This window comes from Thamnophis elegans, chromosome 1, assembly GCF_009769535.1.
Source record: "Thamnophis elegans isolate rThaEle1 chromosome 1, rThaEle1.pri, whole genome shotgun sequence".
In the NCBI taxonomy this organism is placed as follows: Eukaryota; Metazoa; Chordata; class Lepidosauria; order Squamata; family Colubridae; genus Thamnophis; species Thamnophis elegans.
The window spans coordinates 123,046,369-123,068,641 of NC_045541.1; positions in this window are offsets into that span (position 1 = coordinate 123,046,369).

Genomic DNA, 22,273 nt, shown 5'->3' on the forward strand with positions numbered 1-22,273 from the left:
CATCCCAAGTATTTTTATGTAAATTATGTCCACAACAACATATAACATGGCAAAATTTTGTATGGTGGCATACAAGATCTGAAAGAAGTTGGATCCTCCAAAATGTTACCAATAACTGTTTTTGCTTTCCCCTCCTTTTTACTTCTAAGCTACGTTGAATCACTTTTGGAGAATAATTAATTGCTATTCACATATATGCTTTTTGTTTTTGTTTAGGAGTTTGGAGACTCATTTGTTTAATAGAGTAATATTTTCTTGTTTTATGCATTGTCTGGCATATTTTATTCATTTTATATTTGTCTAAGATTTATTTGCTTATTATATATTCCTGTAGCTTTGACTTTTTATGATTTTCATTTTTAGTACCTACTGTGCCAGGTTTGACTATATCCTACCTTTTTGTAGATTTTCCTGGACTTCATGATCTGATTTTTATATGTATTTTTCTATGTTGATTTGTGGCTGTAATAAAATTTAAGTTTTAAGTTTCATAACTACAAAATAGCACCAGAGAATTGTTATAAAGCGGTCAAGTAAGAATCAGCACTAAACTATAAAAACAGATATTTAAACTGCCTTGACTTGCAGTTGTTACACATAACGGATTTGCTTTTACTATGTATTTCTTCAGTCACAATAAAATAGATTTTATAGTTTCCTGCAGAGACTGAAAGTGCAAAATGAACTCTTTTAAATGTATTGTGTTGTGCAATTCTATTTGTCATCTCAGTGAACAGGATATTAACTTTACCTCATGAAAGATAGCAGAGATCAAAATGTATAGGCTTTACAGATTTGCCTAGGAAAACAACACTATACTCTTATTTTTATTTTGTGCTTTCGAGTCACGTGATTGACTGCTGGTGAGAGCCTGGCCAATTGGCAAAATATTATTGAAGCAGTTTACCGTTGCCTTTTTCCTAGGGCTAAGAGAGAAATACTAGCTCAAAGTCAGTCAGTTGCGTTCATGTCCAAGGCGGATATAGAACTCACAGTCTTCTGGTTTTTAGGTCAGTGCCTTTAACCAGAAACCAAACTGGTTCTTATATATATTATCAGAATCACTCAATTTCTTTAGCTATGTTGTTCATTGGGGTCCCTGATAATACATTTGGACAATGTCAGGCTTGTGTATTTTGGAGCATCCATTGAAGCATGGAAGAATGAGTGAATGGGCATGCAGACATCGATGTCTGCATGCAGATTAATTTACTACTATCTGGGAATTGCATTTATTTATTAAGGTTGTATTGCAAGGGGCTTGGGGCCTGGTTGCCAAAGTTATCCTTGCAGCCATTTATGTGAAAGGACCAGCATTTTTAACCCAAAATTATAAGATGGTTTGGTAAAATAATTGGGATTAAAGTACTTTGATTTTCCCATTTCTAATTCAAAAGTGTAAGGTAGAATTATGAACTAATACTCTTAATTTTGCAATCTTTGGACTTTAATTTATGCAGCTGAAAACATTTCAAAGGACATGAGTATAGTCATTTCATTATCAGATGGAAAATGTTCTTTTAACAATCTTTCAAAAGCATTGGAGGAAACCTTAGAAGTTGAATTTGATATGTCAGCCTCAAACATTTCATGGCATGAAACTTCATTCATATTGGCTTAGCAAGAATAGGATATAAAAATAATTCATAGAGGGTACACCCTCTCTTTAAAATTATGTTTATCGAAGTCTTCCTAGACTATGTTGGAACAATCTGAATCCAATTGCTACTATCCCCCATGATTATAAATCATTTAGTTCTTTTAGCTTATGATTGAAAGTTTGAGGAAATTAGAAAAATTGCCCAGATTTGTATAATCATTTCATTTCATTTGTAGTCATTTTCCCTAAAGCTCATTAAATGGTTCAAAATGATTTGTTGTTGTTAATCAGTATCAGATTGCCTAGCTGATGGGGTAGACCAGACAGGAACATGACCAGATAAGTTAATTCTCTTTTATTTTAATGCTACATTAGCAGAATCTTGCAAGTCTGAAGGTTCTTCTCTCTCCTTGCCATCTCCATTACAATCTAAGAAACTAGAGAGGGCTTCAATAAAGGAGAATATTTGTAGCACAAAAGTTGCAGTGAGGGGTTCTTGGTGCTCTCTGAGCTTGGTTGCTATCTCGCAGATGTTGCTGAGTGTGTCTATTCTGAGTCTTTTGCCCTCCCACAGTGTTACTGTGGGCTCTGCTGTTTTTATCTGTCAGCTCCCTTGTCTGAGTCTCTTTGCCCTTTCTCCCAAGGTCGGTATTGTTAGCACAATAGCAAATGCCTCGAAGAATCCTTTCATGAAGGGACAATTTTCTTATTTTTGTTCACCATTTTAATTAATAAAACAATATTAAATTATCAACGGAAATATATTTTTGGATTGAATCTGAAATACTGAATATAGCCGCTTAAAAATTGCCATGCCTTTTCATAATTACAAATATACACGTACAAATTCCTTGTTACATATTAGAATAGAGTAACAGAGTTGGAAGGGACCTTGGAGATCTTCTAGTTGAACCTCTTTCTGGTTAGGCAGCAAACCCTACACCACTTCAGACAAATGGTTATCCAACTTCCAGTTTTGGACATTCACAACTTCTGGAGGCAAGTTGTTCCACTGATTAATTGTTCTGTCAGGAAATTTCTCCTTAGTTCTAAGTTGCTTCTCTCCTTGATTAGTTTCCACCCATTAATTCTTGTCCTACCCTCAGGTGCTTTGGAGAATAGTTTGACTCCCTCTTCTTTGTGGCAGCCCCTGAGATATTGGAACACTGCTATCATGTCTCCCCTACTCCTTCTTTTCATTAAACTAGACAAACCCAGTTCCTGCAACTGTTCTTCATATGTTTTAGCCTCCAAGTCCCCTAATCATCTTTGTTGTTCTTCTGTGCACTTTCTAGAGTCTCCATATCTTTTTTTACATTATGGTGACCAAAACTGAATGGAGTATTCCAAGTGTGGCCTTACCAAGGCATTATAAAGTGGTATTAACACTTCATGTGATCTTGATTCTATCCCTCTGTTTATGCAGCCTAGAACTGTGTTGGCTTTTTGGGTAGCTCTGCACACTGCTGGCTCATATTTAAATGGTTGTCCACTAGGACTCCAAGTTCCCTCTCACAGCTACTACTGTTGTTCTTTTTCAGATTATTTAGATTATTGTCCTGTATTTTTTAATTTTTTTTAAAAAAATGTCCAGGTTGTCAGAGTTTGGTTAATTACTATTTCAGGCCTGTCAAAATGGCGACCCATGGGCAGATGCATCATGTGCAGGCCACGCCCACCCCATCTCTGCAAATAGTAAAAACATTATGAAAATCACATGATGGCAGTGTCAGGTGGTGAGTTTGACACTGGTGTGCTATTTAATAAAGATAAAAAAGATAAACCAAGAATGTATTTGGAACATGGCACTATGTTTCTAATTTAGGTAAACATCTTATGGATAAATGAATAAAGAATGAATGCAGCACATACCCATTTCAATAAAGTGCTTTTCTCTAAATAAGAGGTGGGAAAATAGGGTCCCTTTATGACATGTGGACTTCAGCTCCCATAATTCCTGAGCCAGCATGGCTGACTCAGCAATTTTGGTAGTGGAAGTCCACAGGTCATAAAATGGCCATAATTTTCCATCCCTGCTCTAAATAGTGAAACAGTGTGATTAGCTGTGGTCCAATCCAAAGATTAGTTGGTCATTGCTGATTTCCAGTTTATTTGAAATGTGGGTCTGAGGACAACTGCTGTGATGACTGAAATATACAAATAAATCAGTTTTGCTAGGAATGAGTTTGTGCTCATCTAAAAAGGTGAAGTCAAAGAATTTTACACAAAAACATTAATAAAAGTACCGGATATTCATTTAGTGGCTAAATGAATGCTCTCATACAGATAAAGGGAAATTTTTGAATGGCTTAGCAGGGGAAAATTTTCTGTTCTACCTAATTAGATTTTACAGGAAAAAAGTCTGAGTATCTTTCTTAAATGAATTTACATTAAGAAAGAAACCAGTAGACACCTATGCAAATCAGAGGAAATTAAAAATATTGTTTATCTGGAGAGAAGCAGCAAGCAATCTAATTAAATGTTGCTTTTGGAATCTAATTATTATTATTTTTTTGCATAGATGTATGGATGAAGAGATGAAATAATGGAAAATAAACAGGATGTTTTGTTTGTGGGTGATAGTGAGCAGATGCAAAAGAAGTATGTGTACAGGTTCATCAGTTCCTTGGAATTTGTCATAGGGATATGAGAGTATTTAGCTTTTCTTCAAGCGTGGAGAGATGTAGTATTAATGGAACTATTAGTGGTAAACATAAAAGAAAAATATAGATTTAACATTGTGACTGCTGCACACACTGATTAGTAAAAGAGTAACATATTGAGAATATTTTTTATATAAAGTTTTTTGTTTTTTATTTTCATAACAATTAACCACATGTATACTATTACATAACCAACATCATGTTATATTATTAAATATTTACATCAATTCATCTTACCATCAACTCCCAAAAACAATTATTGGCTCTTCTGCTCTCCATACACCATATTTGTACCTTATCCATCACTGTCTTCTCCCTATCTCCTTTCTTCTCTCTGTCATCCTTCTCTACTTCCCCTTCCTCTCTCCTTCTCCTCTCTTCTCTTTCCACTACTTCATTCTCTCCTCCTCTTCCTCCCCCATACCCTCTCTCCTATCCCTCTCTTCTTCCCTTACCTCTCCCCTCTACTTCACACTCTTCATCTCATTTACTTAGTGTATTTCAGCTTCTGAGTGAGCTCCATTTTATGTTGATGGTATTTATAATTCCTTTTCAGCATACATATTTAATTTTAACATATATCTTCCTCCTTCTTTTTTAAAAGAGAAAAAAAGTATACATATATAGTCATTGTATTTTTAAACCCCCCTCCCCCAGCCTAATTTTGGCTGAGATGTAGACCTGGTTACAATTCCCAGCTATTCCATATTGAGAATAATTTTTATTGTGACTCAGCAATGGTTTTTCTTTTATTCTCTTGTTTAGTGGACAAGACCATGGGAGCGGTGAGTGCCTCCACCTGTTTACTAGACCCGGTCTCAACCAGCAGGGAGGTGACACGAGGCTGGCTCCAGAGAATTATGAACGCCTTCTTGATGGAGGGATCCTTTCCACATCCTCTTAAGGAGGCGGTGGTGAGACCCCTCCTCAAGAAGCCTTCTCTGGACCCAGCTATTTTTAAAAACTATCATCCAGTCTCCAACCTCCCTTTTTTAGGGAAGGTTGTTGAGAAGGTGGTGGCCCTCCAACTCCGACGGACCTTAGATAAGCAGATTATCTAGACCCTTTTCAGTCTGGTTTCAGACCTGGTTGCTCCATCGAAACCGCTCTGACCGATGATCTCTGGCGGGCCAGGGACAAAGGTCATTCCTCTGTCCTTGTGCTCCTTGACCTCTCAGTGGCCTTCGATACCATCGACCATGGTATCCTTCTGCGATGGCTGGAAGAGGTGGGAGTGGGAGGCACCGTTCTCCGGTGGTTCTCCTCTTACCTCTCCAACAGGTTGCAGTCGGTGTTGGTCGGAGGACAGAGGTCGATTCCTAGGCCCCTCAATTATGGGGTGCCGCAAGGGTCGGTTCTGTCCCCCCTCCTATTTAACATCTACATGAAGCCACTGGGCGAGATCATCCGCCGGCACGGGATTAAATACCACCAGTACGCGGACGATACTCAGCTGTATCTGTCTGCCCCGTGCCAACTCAGTGAAGCGGTGGAAGTGATGCGCCAGTGCCTGGAAGCTGTAAGGGTCTGGATGAACAAACTCGCGCTCAATCCTGACAAGACCGAATGGCTGTGGATGTTGCCCCCTAAGGACAGTCCATCTAGTCCGTCCTTAATCCTGGGGGGAGAAAACTTATCCCCCTCAGAGAGGGTTCGCAATTTGGGGGTCCTCCTGGACCCGCAGCTGACCTTGGAACATCACCTGTTGGCTGTGACCAGGGGGGCTTTTGCCCAGGTTCGCCTGGTGCACCAATTGCGGCCCTATTTGGACCGGGAGGCACTTCAGACAGTCACTCATGCCCTCGTCATCTCAAGACTGGATTACTGTAACACGCTCTACTTGGGGCTGCCCCTGAAAAGTGTTCGGAGACTGCAGCTGGTCCAGAATGCAGCCGCGCAAGCGATACTGGGTGTGCCAAGGTACACCCACATCACACCTATCCTCTGCGAGCTGCACTGGCTCCCCATTGGTCTCAGAACACGATTCAAGGTGCTGGTTATTACCTTTAAAGCCCTACATAGCCTAGGACCTGGGTACCTACGAGACCGTCTCCTGCCACAAACCTCCCTTAGACCAATAAGATCGCACAGGATGGACCTTCTCCGGGTGCCTTCAGCAGGACAATGCCAGCTGGCAACACCGTGGAATAGGGCCTTCTCTGTTGCCACTCTGGCCATATGGAATGAGCTGCCCCCGGAGATCCGGGCCCTCCCCACTCTCATGGCCATTCACAAAGCCATTGAAACCTGGCTTTTCTGGCAGGCCTTCTGATTGGGTGTTTGTTGTCTTTCTTTTTAACTTCGTGTGTCCTATTGTTTTTAAGTCTTTTTCTTTTTAATTTCTTTTTATTCTGTAAACCGCCCGGAATCCTTCGGGATTGGGCAGCATAGAAATCAAATAAACTCAACTCAACTCAACTAGTCTCTAATGGATTGTGTGGTCTATAGTTAAAATATCTATCAGAAAATTGCGGAAGTGGAGAATCAGAATTAATCTAGACAGAAATGCTGAAACAGTAATCAGCAGAGAGAAACAGCAGCAACCTGGCTGTTCAAAGGAAAGGAGAACAGACTAATGACTGGGTTCCCTTACTTTTATATTGCAGTCTAAAGAAGAGAATCCAGTTGCCAGTGATGGTGCCTCCTCAATAGAGCTGCAAGCAGGTTGGGACATACTTGGTATTGCCTCCATTGGTGGGAACTAGAACATAGTTTATTGTGAGCAATCTGCATTGTTCCATGGGCCAAGATGGAATGAATCCAACTTGATATGGATTTCAGGGCAGCTACTAAGAGATGTAACCTCAACATAATGTATAATGTATAATCAGTATAATGATGTTTAACTGATGACACTGACATAGCTCTATTGTCCCATATTATGTAACTCCAAAGAAAGCAATCAGTTGTCTTAAAAATATTGTCTAGGTTCAATAGATAAGGAAGAATATATTGGAATTAAATCCAATTGTATTTTTAAAAAAGATTTGGGGACTGATATTCAGCTCCTCTTAGATAGCCCAGAACCCATTTGCAGATTTTGGGTTCTTAACTTGTGTTTGAGGAGTTCTTGGTGCTCTATGAGCTGAGAGACCAAGAAGGATCCTTCATTTCAACCGTGAGCTACAAATATTCTTCTTTTTCAGTAACATGTATTTGCCGACACTTCCACAGTTTTAATAAATCCAGAGTGAGACTGATGTTGATGGTGACACTCTGCATTTTCTTAGCCAATAGAGAAGTCAATATTTTAATCTCACCTTTATCTAGCAAAACAGATCTATATCTTGTACAAAATTTAGAACCTTGGTGGATTTTAAAATCAGTGTTTTATAAGTTCCATAAAAGAGAAAGGCAATTTTCCTGATCTGAATTATTCACAGTAGATCTCTAATAATACTGTTGCCAATAAATAAATGAAATCAGAAAACAACAATTATTTACTACCTAGCCTCCTTCCTCTCTAATTTCATTAGGAAAATCAGAACAAGTTTAAAGAGATAAAAATAAAAAGAACCTTTTTAGATAAACACTGTTTTATCAGCACCACAAAAATAAAAGCTCCAAAGGCATTTTGTTATAAGCATCAATCATGGCCCTGCAGTGGCCTGAAAAAAGATTTAAAAAAACTTACCACCCAAAATGAAAAGAACAAAAGTTTAAAACCACCAAGAAAATCACATATGTTAAAATACAAGTTGAAATAAACAAGATTAAAGGGAAAAAACCTGTCAGCAGAAGATATTTGTCATAGCATCTGCCTAATAATTAGAAAAAGAAGGAAACATTTGTCTGGCAATCAAAAAGAGAAATAAATCATGAATGAAAATTGGACTTTGGAGCAGTAAGATAGGAAGAGTATTGATGCCTTTGAATATTAGCATTGAAGAAGTATCCTAAGAATATCATGGACAGCCCAGAAAGAAACCTATGGATTGTTGCAAGAATTGACCTAGAAGCACATAAGATCAGGTTCAAATTATTCTCCTTAAGGCACATTATGCAAAGACCCAGCTGTCTAGAGAAGGTTCGAATACTAGGAAAGGTGGAAGGAAAGAGAAGAAGAAGAAGATGGTGGATGGGCTCAGTTGCTGTGAAGATGAGTGCACTGTTGGGATTAAGTCAGGGACAGCTAATCACAGAAAATTTATCTGTGTGCTTACTGGGAATCAAAAAGGATTTGATGGCATATAATCAGTGAATCAATTTAATAGCAATAGCACTTAGACTTATATACCACTTTACAATGCTTTACAGCCCTCTCTAAGCAGTTTACAGAGTCAGCATATTGCCCCCAACAATCTGGGTCCTCATTTCACCCACCTCAGAAGGATGGAAGGCTGAATCAGCCTTGAGCCTGGTGAGATTCAATCTGCCAAATTGCAGTCAGTCAGCAGAAGTACCTTGCAGTACTGCACTCTAACCACTGAGCCACCATGGCTTAATGCTATTGTTCCATGTCCTGATAGAGAATAGGTCTTGACTTTCTTCTGTCTTGATTTTTGGGTAGTTCTGCTTATTCTGTTGAGTGGAGTCCTGGCATTATACATAATGATCCTGGCCTGATCGTAACACTGTATCAGGAGACTGAAATCTTGTAAATCTCACTTTCCACAATGGCAATGCTAAGAAGAGACAAGTTCAGCAAAAATTGCCAGTTCTTCCCGTAATGCATGGACTCCACATGTAATTTTTGATTCCAGTTCAATAAAGAACATGTGCCTCTTGCTAAACATAATTGGATCCTAAACAGTCCTGGGAAAGCATGGAGGAAAGGGGGAAAAATCCTCTTCTGATTATTATTCCCACGAAGAAAGAATCTATTAATCTATATTATTATATAAGGAAAAAATGGTCATACTATGTTCTGAGCAATCAGAAAGTTATTTTGAGAACTTTGGGCTCTAAGGAAAGTTTGACTCACTTCCCTTTTTCAGGTTAATTACCTACAATAATGAATAATGTAGGCATTATAAATAGGTGAATATAAATAGGCAATTTATATGCACGAATTTGACCACAAAGGGAAAAATATATGTTGTAAGGCATCACTTCGTTACACCTTTCTTTGGAAAAGGAAAAGTTCAAACAATTAATTGTTCTTCTTTTGCTAATGTAAAGAAGAAGGTGAAAGAGAAGAAGAGGCTGTGAACAGCTCGGGAGCGTACAGTGTTGAAAGTACCACTTTGTAGACATGATCAATGCCTTGATCAGAGATCTTTCTGATCTCTTACTTTGCCAAAAAAGAGAAAAAGATTAAAATACTGTGGGTTGAGAAAGTGAAGGTCACATTTTTTTTTGAAATGGTTTCCTATAATCAAATGCCTGCAAATAGCCAATTTTTGGGGTTGGAGGGAAGCCTTTGTACATGGGGATGAATGTTCTAGTTAGGAGGCATCCATCCTGAGCAATGAATAGTGAGGTTATATAACTATAACACAAAGAAGATTTATTTAAGGAAGCACGCGAATGGAATAGGCCCCTGTGAATCTAGGCAATTGCATCCTACTAGAAGATTGGCCAGAAAGCAAGAATTGGGGATTAGCAACCTCACAGGCAAAGATGAAAAAAGGAGACAAAAAGGCAATCCTTAACTTTGCAGTCAATAAGAAAAAAAGAAAAAAATGATTAGTAAATATTTTGATGGTTATATAATTGATATTATAATGGAAGATAGTATACTTTTCAATAATGTTAGATATTATCGCATATATGTTTGTGTGTACATGATTATAATAATGATGATGATGATGATGATGATGATTATATTTTAATACATTGGACACCTAGAAAACACACTGTTCAATATAGAAATGGAATTTGTGATATAATACCATCGACCATGGTATCCTTCTGCGACGACTGCGAGAGGTGGGGGTGGGAGGCACTGTTTGCAGTGGTTCTCCTCTTACCTCTCGGACAGGTCGCAGTGGTGTTAGTTGGGGGGCAGAGATCGAACCCTAGGCCCCTAACATATGGGGTGCTGCAGGGTTCGGTCCTGTCTCCCCTACTTTTCAACATCTACATGAAACCGCTGGGCGAGATCATTCGGCGGCACGGGATAAAATACCACCAGTATGCGGACGATACCCAGCTGTATCTGTCCGCCCCGTGCCAACTCAATGAAGCGGTGGACGTGATGAACCAGGGACTTGAAGCTGTTAGGGACTGGATGAGGGCTAACAAACTTGTGCTCAACCCGGATAAGACCGAGTGGCTGTTGTGTTTCCCTCCCGCCAATTTGGCAAATATTCCATCTCTCAGGCTGGGGGGTCAAACATTATACCCCTCAGACAGGGTCCGCAACTTGGAAGTCCTCCTGGACCCACAGCTGACTTTCGAACACCATTTGTCAGCTGTGACCAGGGGGGCATTTGCCCAGGTTCGCCTGGTGCACCAGTTGCGCCCCTACCTGAACCGGGAGGCTCTCACAACAGTCACTCGGGCCCTTGTGACCTCTAGGCTGGAGTACTGCAATGTGCTCTACATGGGGCTGCCCTTGAGGAGTATTCGGCGACTTCAGCTAGTCCAGAATGCAGCCGCGCGAGCGATCGTGGGTGCACCGCGCTTCACCCACGTAACACCTATCCTCCACGAGCCGCGCTGGCTACCTGTCGATCTCCGGATACGCTTCAAGGTGCTACTTGCCACCTATAAAGCCCTTCATGGTAGTGGATCTGGGTACTTGAGAGACTGCCTACTGCCGATCACCTCCACACGACCCATTAGATCTCATCGTTTAGGCCTCCTCCGAGTTCCATCCGCTGGCCAATGCCGACTGGCCACCACGCGGAGGAGAGCCTTCTCGGTGGTATCCCCGACCCAATGGAACGATCTCCCCGTGGAGCTTCGTACCCTCACCACCCTCCAGACCTTCCGCACAGTCCTTAGAATCTGGCTATCCCGTCAGGCCTGGGGCTAAAGATTGTAACCCGCCCGAATGGTATGAATGTTGCGTTTTAATCATGTACTGTCTTATGTGTAAAAGTCTGTCCCCCCCTTCCTTTTGATTGTGAGCTGCCCTGAGTCCCCCCAGGGAAAAGGGTGGCATACAAATAAATAAACTATAAAACAATAAAATATTTTTAAAAATAGGTTGTTAGGTGCTGAAATTGCCACAATTGTCAATGTTAGCATCATCCATTGGCAAGGGTGTTAAAAAACATCAAAGTAGTATTCATGACCTTGGGATTGAAGCCCCACCCCTTTTAAATGTTTATGCTTATGTTTTTATATTGTTCCTGCATTAGATATAAAAGGACTTGGATTGCATGAAGTCCATCTCGATTTTATTGATATCCCTGCAGATATCACTGACCATTGAAGGTGTATTTTCAATTTATTTACTAGGTTTATATATCATTAAGTGGTGCATAGCTGTATATCTTATTCAGGTTAAAAAGATTCAGCTTCAATAACAAAAATGAAAAATAACATTTAATCAACAAAAACAAAAAAATCCCATAACCAATAAATGTTCCCCTACAAGATGAACCATTTCATCTTTCAGATTCCAAATATGTTGCCATTTTTCTCTTAGTGTGCTAATTTTTGATTTTTTTTTTAGAAAAATGTACTTCTATACTTAGGTATTGCCATTTCACAGGGTTGTACACATAGACTTATTAAATGCAGATATAATTAAATACTTGTGGTTGTAATTAAATAAAAATAAATATTTAATTATTATTATTTCTTAAGTGGTAAATTGTGCCCTACATATTTATTTATATACTAGCTGATAACCGTGCGATGCCCAGGTATTTATTTATACTAATCCTGTATTAGGAAAATCCCTGATTTCAGTGACAATTAAATACTTAAATTAAATCTCTCTCTGTCTCTCTCTCTGTCTCTCTGTCTCTCTTTGTCTCTCTGTCTCTGTCTGTCTCTGTCTCTGTCTATCTATCTCTATCTCTATCTCTATCTCTATCTCTATCTCTATCTCTATCTCTATCTCTATCTCTATCTCTATCTCTATCTCTATCTCTATCTCTATCTCTATCTCTATCTCTATCTATCGATCATCCATCCATCCATCCATCCATCCATCCATCCATCCATCCATCCATCTATCTATCTATCTATCTATCTATCTATCTATCTATCTACACAAACACACACACACACACACATGGAGAGAGAGATCTGTGTGTGTGTGTGTGTGTGTGTGTGTGTGTGTGTGTGTATGAAAATGATTTCAGTCAGTATGCGTGGAAGAACTTCATGGCTATGGCTGCTCCATTGTGGGATGCCATGGGATTTGGCTCTGCTCTGTTTTTTATTTATTAGATTTCTAGACTGTTTCAATCATATGATTCTCAGAAGTTTATTTATTTATTTAGAAAATTTATCTCCCAAACAGTGTCTCTAGGCAGCAGACAAGAATAAATTAAAAACAAGTACATTGTAAACAGTCATTCTTAACATTTAAAACAGATATTGTTAAAAATGTTTTTACAGGAAATAAAATGTGGTTGGAGTATAATAACGTAATAAAATGAGGATTGTGATTTCTAGTCTTGCCTTAGACATTGTCAGCTATGTGACTTTTGATTAATTATTCTATCTTAGAAAGAAAATGGCAATCTACTCTGAATTATGTTGCCAAGAAAACTGCAGGGACTTGACCTTGTAGTTATCGGGACTTATGATTTCCATAGTGGCATAAATAAATAAATAAAGTAGGAAAACAAGAGATACAAAAAAGCAGTTCCTATGATGTTTTAACTAACCTGAACTGTGGTGGCACAGTGGTTAGAATGCAGTACTGCAGGCTACTTCTGCCAGCTGCCAGCAGTTCGGCAGTTTGGGATTTCAAGTCTTGCTGGCTCAAGGTTGACTCAGCCTTCCTTCCTCCCAAGGTTGGTAAAATAAGGCAATATGAGGCAATATGCTGATTCTGTAAACTGCTTAGAGAGGGATGTAAAGCACTGTGAAGTGGTATGTAAGACTACCTACTAATGCTATTGCTAAAAACCCCTCCGGAACAGCTTCATTTTCACCTGTTCTCAGAAGAATGACAGGATATATGTGTTATTATTTTCATAATAATGAAAATTGTTATAATTACTTTAGCATTTCAATATACAAATATATCTGCATAACACCCCAGACTTAGAATTATTTATACATTACAACATCCTCATGATCTGACTCATATTAGAAGCTAAATTGGGTTGGCCTGAGCAAGGACTATTGACTAAGATGTTGAAAAACATGCTAAAACAAAGCAAAAGGAACTAGTAACACTGTTAATATAATGACACACACACACACACACACACACACACCCTAGGGGTTGGCTCTGGCTGGCATTACTGCCAGTTCGCTCATGTGCACGCTGCATGCACATGCACAGTTCAATAGAAATTGTTCTGCACATGTACAGAACTAAAAAAAAAGATGGCGGTGGTGATGGCGGCGACTGGGGAAACAGTTCAGAGTCATGTCCAGCCTGGGTTGCTGCCGGTCCTGTGAACCAGGTCGGCATACCACTACCGGTTCGGCCAAACCAGTCTGAACTAGTAGGAACCCATCTCTGACACACACACACACACACACACACACACACACACACACACACAGAGTTTAGCACAAATTTAGGGTATTATTTTATTTTAGAAATCTTAATGATGCATTCATTGATGACATTTGCCCATGTCATGGTTGTTTATTATGCAGGCATATAATCAAGCTATATAGTCCTAGCTTGTCTGGGTGATACTAAAACTTCATATAAAATATGATTATCCTAACATGGGTGTCAGCCCATGAGTTACATTTGTGCACTTATGTTTGCATAACAATTTGCGAAAATGCTATCTCACATCTGGAAATGTGCATAACTGCACTGGAACGTACATAAGGATCCTTCACTTCCCGTTCCACATCCCATTTTTGGCTGAAAATGAAAAGCAGGCCTGCAGTTTGTGCAGTTGTGACTGTTTTACTCTAACAGAAATTAAATAAAGGAGGGCATCTCCCTGTTCTGTAACCACCATGCACTTTCGGGGGAACATCTTATAACCTAGAGGTTGTTGTCTCTAGTACAGGGTTTCTCAACCTTGTCAACTTGAAGAGGTCTGGACTTCAACTCCCAGAATTCTCCAGCCAGCGCTGGCTGGGGAATTCTGGGAGTTGAAGTCCAGATATCTTCAAGTTGACAAGGTTGAGAAACACTGCTCTAGTGTTTTCATTCAAATACTCAATGGGAAGTAATTTAAAACTGTCCCTAAACCTTCGCAATAGACAAGGACAGTGGGGATGAACACTTTTGAATTGGGGAAGAAAAGTTTCAAGGAAGTGTGATATTATCCCAGAAAACCAAACACTGCAATGCTCAGTCCATATAAAGAGGTTTTTTTTTTATCCCACTCACTAATTTGATCTTCCTCTGATTTGTCACTGGAAACATTTAAGGAACTGAGAAGTGAGTAATTTTCTTTAAAGGTGAAATCACTTATGTGAAGGCTCCTGGGAAGGGAGATATATTTTTATCATGATTACAGTCTCTGGGGTTGCTCACTTAGCTTTCTTAATCAAAATGTTCCAGGTTCCTTTGGCTGAGTTTTGTCATTCCAGGTACTGTACAATCTTGCTATTTCTGGAATTCTGGTAAATATTTGAGTTAGTGCCCTTAATTGTCTTTGTGGAAACGTACCTTTTATCAATATTTGGACCATATACACAGCATGGTCAAGGAATGGAGAAAGGAAATACTTCTCCATTTATTGTGGTACATATTTTAGAAATCTAGGAGGTTATTGTGGAGGAGGGGGAAACCTGTAGTTACTAAACTGATTAGATTACGCTTGCAGCTTTGCAGTTAGACCAAAGGATTTTTAAGAAGCAAATTCTATCTGTGCCTACTAATTCTCAGAATGCTAGTATCTGTATATTGGCATGCATTTATGATCAGAGATTGAAGTAATCAATTAGTCATTAAAAGATAGCTCCTTGAAATAGCTATTCCTTCTTAATTCCATCTTGATAAAAGTTTGGAAAGTCTTTTACTGCTGTTGTCACAACCATTGAAAGCTTCAAAATTTAGTAAAATGCCTTGGGAGTTTATTGCATTTGGCATCTCTTTGCTTCTAGCTCAGAGCAATATACAGATTAGGAAGGATGCTAGAGTGATGCCAACAAAACCTATCACGAATGCCAGATATTTATTTTAAGGAAAAATTCAGATAGCATTACACAATATGGTTGTGCCTGGTATCCTGCTTGAATGGGAGTTTGGACTAGATGACCTATAAGGCCCCTTCTAACTCTGTTAATCTGTTATATGGTCTGGTGAACTTTTCTGAGATGTTTTTTCTAACTAGCTTCCCAGGGAACTACAGAATGTTAGATTTCCCTTTCTTCCTTTATCACAGAACATACTGCATGTTAATTTGCTTTAAAGGTCAGTCCTTCCTTTTAATCTGAAAAAAAAGACCCTGCAGGTTGTTTCAGAAGTAAAAGTAAATTGCTTAATTGCTTAATTGCTTTTAAAATGTTGGTCCCATGACTAGCACTGGGAGAACAAATGGGCATTGTTAGCAGGAATTCAGGTGCTTTCAAGGAATTTTGTGACAGTAAGTCCATTTAAAATCTTCTCCTCCTCCTCCTCCTCCTCCTCCTCCTCCTCCTCCTCCTCAGTATAAACTGGTCTGGAATAATTGATGATAATAAAAAACTTATTACTGTTACTACTACATGTTACTGATGATTTATTATATGAATAAATGAATGAATGTATATTTTATTTGTTTTTAACTAGTCAGCTTGTTTTCAACCAATTTGACCATTATTCATTGTACGTGCAGTACTTTCTTCATATTAATATTCTCATTTCTACCAAGTTTTGGAACGGATGTTTATTAGAATTTGAAAATGACACAAAGTCTTTAAAGCATCACTGAAAAACGCCAACATTCCAAATTCTCTTTAAAAATGCTTATGTGCATCTCTTCTGAGCTCTCCCTTTATCTTGCTTTCTTGCTACACATCAAACCCTGGCAAACACTTATCTGTATGTACAGAAGAACGTTTTAATCAATATCCACCTTCTATCATCCTTTTATACAATTAGCAGTACAGCATCTTGATTCTGCACATAATTATTCTAATACTGTTTTCAGGTTTATGTAAGCTCCATACTATTTTGGGTGGTTAATATTTATCCAGGTATACATTTATAGTGTAAGGCAACTTTCCTAACCTGAGGTCCTTCTAAACTTTAGATTCCTGTGGTTGAGCTGCAGAAGATGAATTGGGGAAGATCTAGAAGCTGAAGTCTTGAAACAATGAATGAGTGGATATTATATCAGTGTTAATTCTTGGTGACTTCCTGGATGAGTCCCTGCAGTTTCCTTGGCAAGATTTTGGAAGTGGTTTGCCATTGCCTTCTTCCTAGGTTGAAAGAGAGTGACTGGCCCAAGGTTACCTTGTGCCTAAATCTAGACTAGAACTCACAGTCTCCTAATTTTTAGCCTATGCCTTACTCTCTAAATCAACTGACTCTCATTAAAAAAATACTACTTTTTAAAAAGAAATTCATTTCATAAAAAGTAATAATAATCTCAAACTATTTTTATCATGTTACTAGCCTATAACCCAGCGTTGCCTGGGTATTTAATTTATAGGAGGAAAAGGTCTGGACCAAACGTAATTTCTAATGTTGGATTTTCCTCCTCCTGTAGAGGGCACTTTTTTTAGAGGCCTTTTTCAAACAGTTAAGCAGACTCATCCATTGGAGACTCTGGCAGCAGCTAATCGAACCTGACCTCAGCAGCTCTTGCCTTTTTCCTTTTATATTTTTACATTTTCATCATGGCAGAGAAGAGCAGAGTTGAAATCCTCTGTGACACAGCTGGAAAAGGTATGTGGGTCGGAGGGAGGGGGAGGAATTCAAAATTAATGTAATTTGTAAGTAATTGTATTATTGTAAGTAATTTGTGTGTGTGTGTGTGTGTGTGTGTGTGTGTGTGTGTGTTTTACCCACCTCTGCTGGCGCGTGGGCTGGCACTTTATTTTTTATGTGGGACATAGCAGCTGGCAGGGCTTTTGGACATTGTGGCAGGGTGGCTTTTGCCTCTAGCGCTGGGGCGGCAGGGCAGCTTTGGTTCTATCCAGCATTGATTCTTTGAAGCTATGGCCGGGGCGGCAGGGCAGCTTTTGCCTCTTGAAAGCTCTTGAAAGTTCTGCTGTGGGCGAAAGAAAGTGCTTTAATCAGTGGGGTGCCGGGAGAGAGGAGAGAATGCTCAGGCATTCTCTCCTCTCCGCCCGGCATGCACCCCACTGACTAAAGTGCTTCCTTTTGACCACCTGAGCTCTGCTGCGGGTGAAAGAAAGGGCTTTAATCAGTGGGGTGCCAGGGGAGAGGACTGCCTCACTAGCCATAAACTTCACCGCACGTCACTGCTGTGAAGCCATTACCACGGCAACTCCACTGTGCTTTTTAAGGCAGTAGAGTAGAAGCCATTTTAAGGCACAACAGGCTGTATCTTAACAGAACACACAGCCCAAGGTGTGGTAGGAGTATCTTACCCCCACCGTATTTGTTTCCAGAGAGTAAGGCATCTGTGTACCAAGTTTGGTTGAAAGTGCTCAAGGAATTCCATAGTTATGCTGGAGTGTTTGTGTGTGTGTTTGTGTGTGTGTATAATGATAGGAGAATAAACTTCTAAACCTATTCAAAGAGGAATAGTTTTTGTTTATAAACTGAATTTGGCTAACAACAAACAAGGCTTTTCAAACACCATCCATTCCTATTGATAACTTCACACGGCACTTCATTTGACTAAGAAGAGCAGAGGGGTTTGCAAATCGTGCTAAGTTCAATTCAAATGGCCTACATTAGTTACTCCTGCAAGATCTAATCAATTTAGAAAATAAATTGGATATGGAGGTCTGACTCAATGTGAATTGAAATTCCATGCTAACCAAATTTGATCTGGATCTTTAAACTGCAGGCCTGTTTGCACTGAGAACAACTGAACTCAAATCAATTTGGAGCTTTAACCATTTACACAGATCTACAGGTGGGCACCCGTGCTTCATTTGAGAGGTGGACTGATCTTTTAGTGTCCGATCTGGGCTTATTGAAACTACACTAAATCCACCTATGTCTTTAAAAGTGTAACATTTGCTATGTCCTTCATGTTTCTGCTTGATTTCTGCCTGTCAAGAGGACAAAACTCAAGATTGTCTATAACTTTGAACTTGGATAAAAAAAGGGAGGTAAGAGCTTCAATATTGCTAATGAAAGGGTTTTAGCTCCCTCTTGTGGAGAAACATCTTCATTCCACAACCATATCTGAAAATAAAAGCTAAAATCTGGAATTTAAAATCTGTCAGGAAATAATGACTCATTCTTCCTCCTAAAGAATCTCAGAGACAGAGATTACATGTTTCAAACTCTTCAGGATATCTTCCCTATTTATACCTCAGTGTGACAAGATTAAAAACTCATAGGATGATGATTTCCCTTTTTTCTGTTTCTCAGGTTATTGGATCTCTTAGGAGCGCTATGTTTGTTAATCAGACTGAAGGAGCTGAAAAGGGATACAGGAAAATTTCTTTGCAAAGTATTCAAGAAAACCTTAGATTCAACTTTGAGCAACTTGTAGGAAGGTTACAAGAGCAATGACAATATGTCCCTGAGCATCACTGGTTCCAAATCTGGGGAATCTTTGGAAAAGATGTTAGTAGATTCTTCTTCTCCTCCCAGAGAAGATTCTGCTTAACCTCCCAGAGAAGGAAAGGAAAATAAAATTGAACAGAGGCTGGGGCATCTGTGTTCTCCGGAAAGACTTTATAATGCTTTGGTAAGGCCACATGTGGAATACTGCATCCAGTTTCGGTTGTATGATGTAAAAAAGATGTTGAGACTCTAGGAAGAGTGTAGAGAAGGGCAGCAAAGATGATTAGAGGAGTGGAGGCTAAAACATATAAATAACGGTTACTGGAATTGAGTATATCTAGTTTAATGAAAGAAGGACTAGGGGTGACATGATAGCAATGTTCCAATATCTCAGGGGTTGCCACAAAGAAGAGGGAGTCAAGCTGTTCTCCAAAGCACCAGAAAGCAGGACAAGAAGCAATGGATGGAAACTAACCAAGAACTAAGGAGAAGTTTCCTGGCAATTAGAATAATTAATCAGTGGAACAACTTGCCTCCAGAAGTTGGGAATGTTTCAACAATGGAAGTTTTTAAGAAGACATTGACAACGATTGGTTGAAATGGTATAGGGCAGTGATGGCGAACCATTTTTGCCTCAGTTGCCAAAAGCATTCGGGTGTGCACGCTCATGTGCCCACCCCATAATTTAATGCCCCCATGCCATGCCCCTGGCGCATGCATGTGAGATTTAATGCCCCCCATGCATGTGTCCCACACATGCGCTCACGGCTTTCTTGGAGCATGGGCAGGATAAAAATGGCCTCCCTTGCCCCCGGAAGCCTTCCGGAGGCTGGAAATGGCCCATTTTCTGACTTCTAGTGGGCCCAGTAGGTCCATTTTTCACCCTCCTCAGGCTCCAGAGGCTTTCTAGGAGCCTGGGGAGGGCAAAAAACTGTCTAACATGCAAACTGGAAGTTTGGAAATGCACCTGGGTTGCCCGTTGGGAAGTTTTTCTCCCTCAATAGGTCCTTCAGTAGGCTTCCCTGAAGCCCCCAGAGGGCGAAAAATGGCCCAACGTGGAAACCGGAAGTCCATTTCCAAACTTCTGGTTTGCGCATTGGGCTGTCTTTTTCCCTCCAGAGGCTTCAGGAGGCTTCCCAGAAGCCTCCAGAGGGCAAAAAATGGCTCAACATGGAAACCAGAAGTCGGTTCTTGAACTTCTGGTTTGCGCATTGGGCAGTTTTTCACCTCCAGAGGCTTCAGGAAGCTTCCCTAAAGCCTCTGGAAGGCAAAAAACCACCCAATGCGCAAACCAGAAGTCTGTTCCCGAAAAAAGGCCAAAAATCAAGGCTGAAAATCGGCCAGCCAGAGCGTGCATGTGCGCTGGAGCTGACAGGGCAATACCTTGCATGCCCTCAGAAATGGCTCTGCATGCCATCTGTGGCACGCGTGCCATAGGTTCATCATCGCGGGTAAAAGGTTTCCTGCCGGATCAGGATGTTGGACTAGAAGAGCTCCAAGGTCCCTTCCAACTCTGCTGTTCTATTCTATTCAATTCCTTACCTTGACTCAAGGATATGTGCACTCTACATTAAAAGATGAGCTTTGGAAAGGGTATTTAGCAATAGCAATAGCAGTTAGACTTATATACCGCTTCATAGGGCTTTCAGCCCTTTCTAAGCGGTTTACAGAGTCAGCATATTGCCCCCAACAACAATCTGGGTTCTCATTTTACCCACCTCGGAAGGATGGAAGGCTGAGTCAACCCTGAGCCGGTGAGATTTGAACAGCCGAACTGCAGAACTGCAGTCAGCTGAAGTAGCCTGCAGTGCTGCATTTAACCACTGCGCCACCTCGGCTCATTTGTGTCTATGGAATTCCAAATGGATACCCTGTATACATATAGCAGTGCTAATTGAATTAAATGGCACCACTTGTTAATTATTAAATGTTACATTTTCATTTGAGTTTAATTTCCATATAATTTGATTCATATCTGGTACTGCTCAATTATTACTCAGTCATTAAGGTCATTGGTCATCCTGCCTCAGCCAGTGGGCTCAACATAGTTGAGCCAAATGCCCTTTTATTTACTTACTTAAAGTATTCACAGAGCTGCCCTTCATAAAGCTAAAATCTCTTTTAAGCTGAATAAGCAGACCCCTCTTCTAGACAATCAACATGCAGCTAGCTTGGGCAGCAGTTACAGTTCAAGAACAGTCTAAAAGTCTGTCAGCCTCTCATCACAGTTCAAGTCCTGCAGAAGGACAAAGGACCAATGGATTCAGAATCTGAAACTGTACTTGGATGGTTCAAGAGAATTGTCAGCCATCGTGGTACACATAAAGCACTCTTCACAGATGGCATGCACCAGGGGTGGGTTTCTCGCCCCGTTCCAACCGGTTCGGTTGGAACGGGGCCGGTGGCGTCCTCGTGCACGCGCGTGGTGCACGCATGTGTACTAGTGTCTGCGCGACGCTCCAGCTGCTCCTGGAAGATCGTGCAGGCGCTGTATGCGTCCTGCGCAGGCTAGAAGCGCAGAACTCGTCAAAACTGGGTAAGGACCGCGGGTGGGCGGGCGCGCCCTTTGCCGTTCCCGGAAGTTACTTACTTCCGGATTCGCCGACCAACCGGTTCACAGGGACCGCCACGAACTGGTTGAAACCCACCCCTGGCATGCACTCTTCTGACCTAGGCTCCCTTACAAGCATGAAGTAGAGTCTGGGTCCCAGCAAAACCTCTTTTATTTACACATCTGTGAATTGCTTTCATTCACACTCAGCAAAGCTTGGCAAACAGTCTTTCAGAGGAATATTTATCAACATGGACCTTATCTTGCGTGGTGAGATAGCTGCCCAACAACTAGTTTCCAAACGCAGGGCAAGGCAACACTCAGCACAGAGTCTCTTATAATCAGAAACAGAACTTTCCTCTCTTGAAATGACCGAAGGAACAAATTGTTTCCTGCAAAAGCCCATTCCCCATTCGCTCCTCTTTTGTTTGGGAGGGGCCAAACTCCTCCAAGGTGTGGCTTTATTCCCAAGTTGACCCTCCTTTCTTAGTTGTTCTTGTCTTCTGGCAGCTCTGTGTATGTGCACCTGGGAACAGGCTCCAGCTGTTCCTCTGCCTCACTGCTTAGCTCCCTCTCTGCCTCCAACGCAGAGCCCTTGTCTGAGCTTCCCTCAACCTTCAGGACTTGCCCATATTCCTCCCCAACCTCCTCACTATTCAATTCTGCTGCCAGCTCCACAGCCTGCTGGTGGGCCACGTTTCTGAACTCCAAATACAGGGATTGGAAGGTGCAACAGTACCAAGATTTGTTCACAGGGATTTTTTTTTAAAAAAAAATAATCTCAATAATAATTTCAAGTAAGCTTCTTCTACATAGTCAAAATGTAA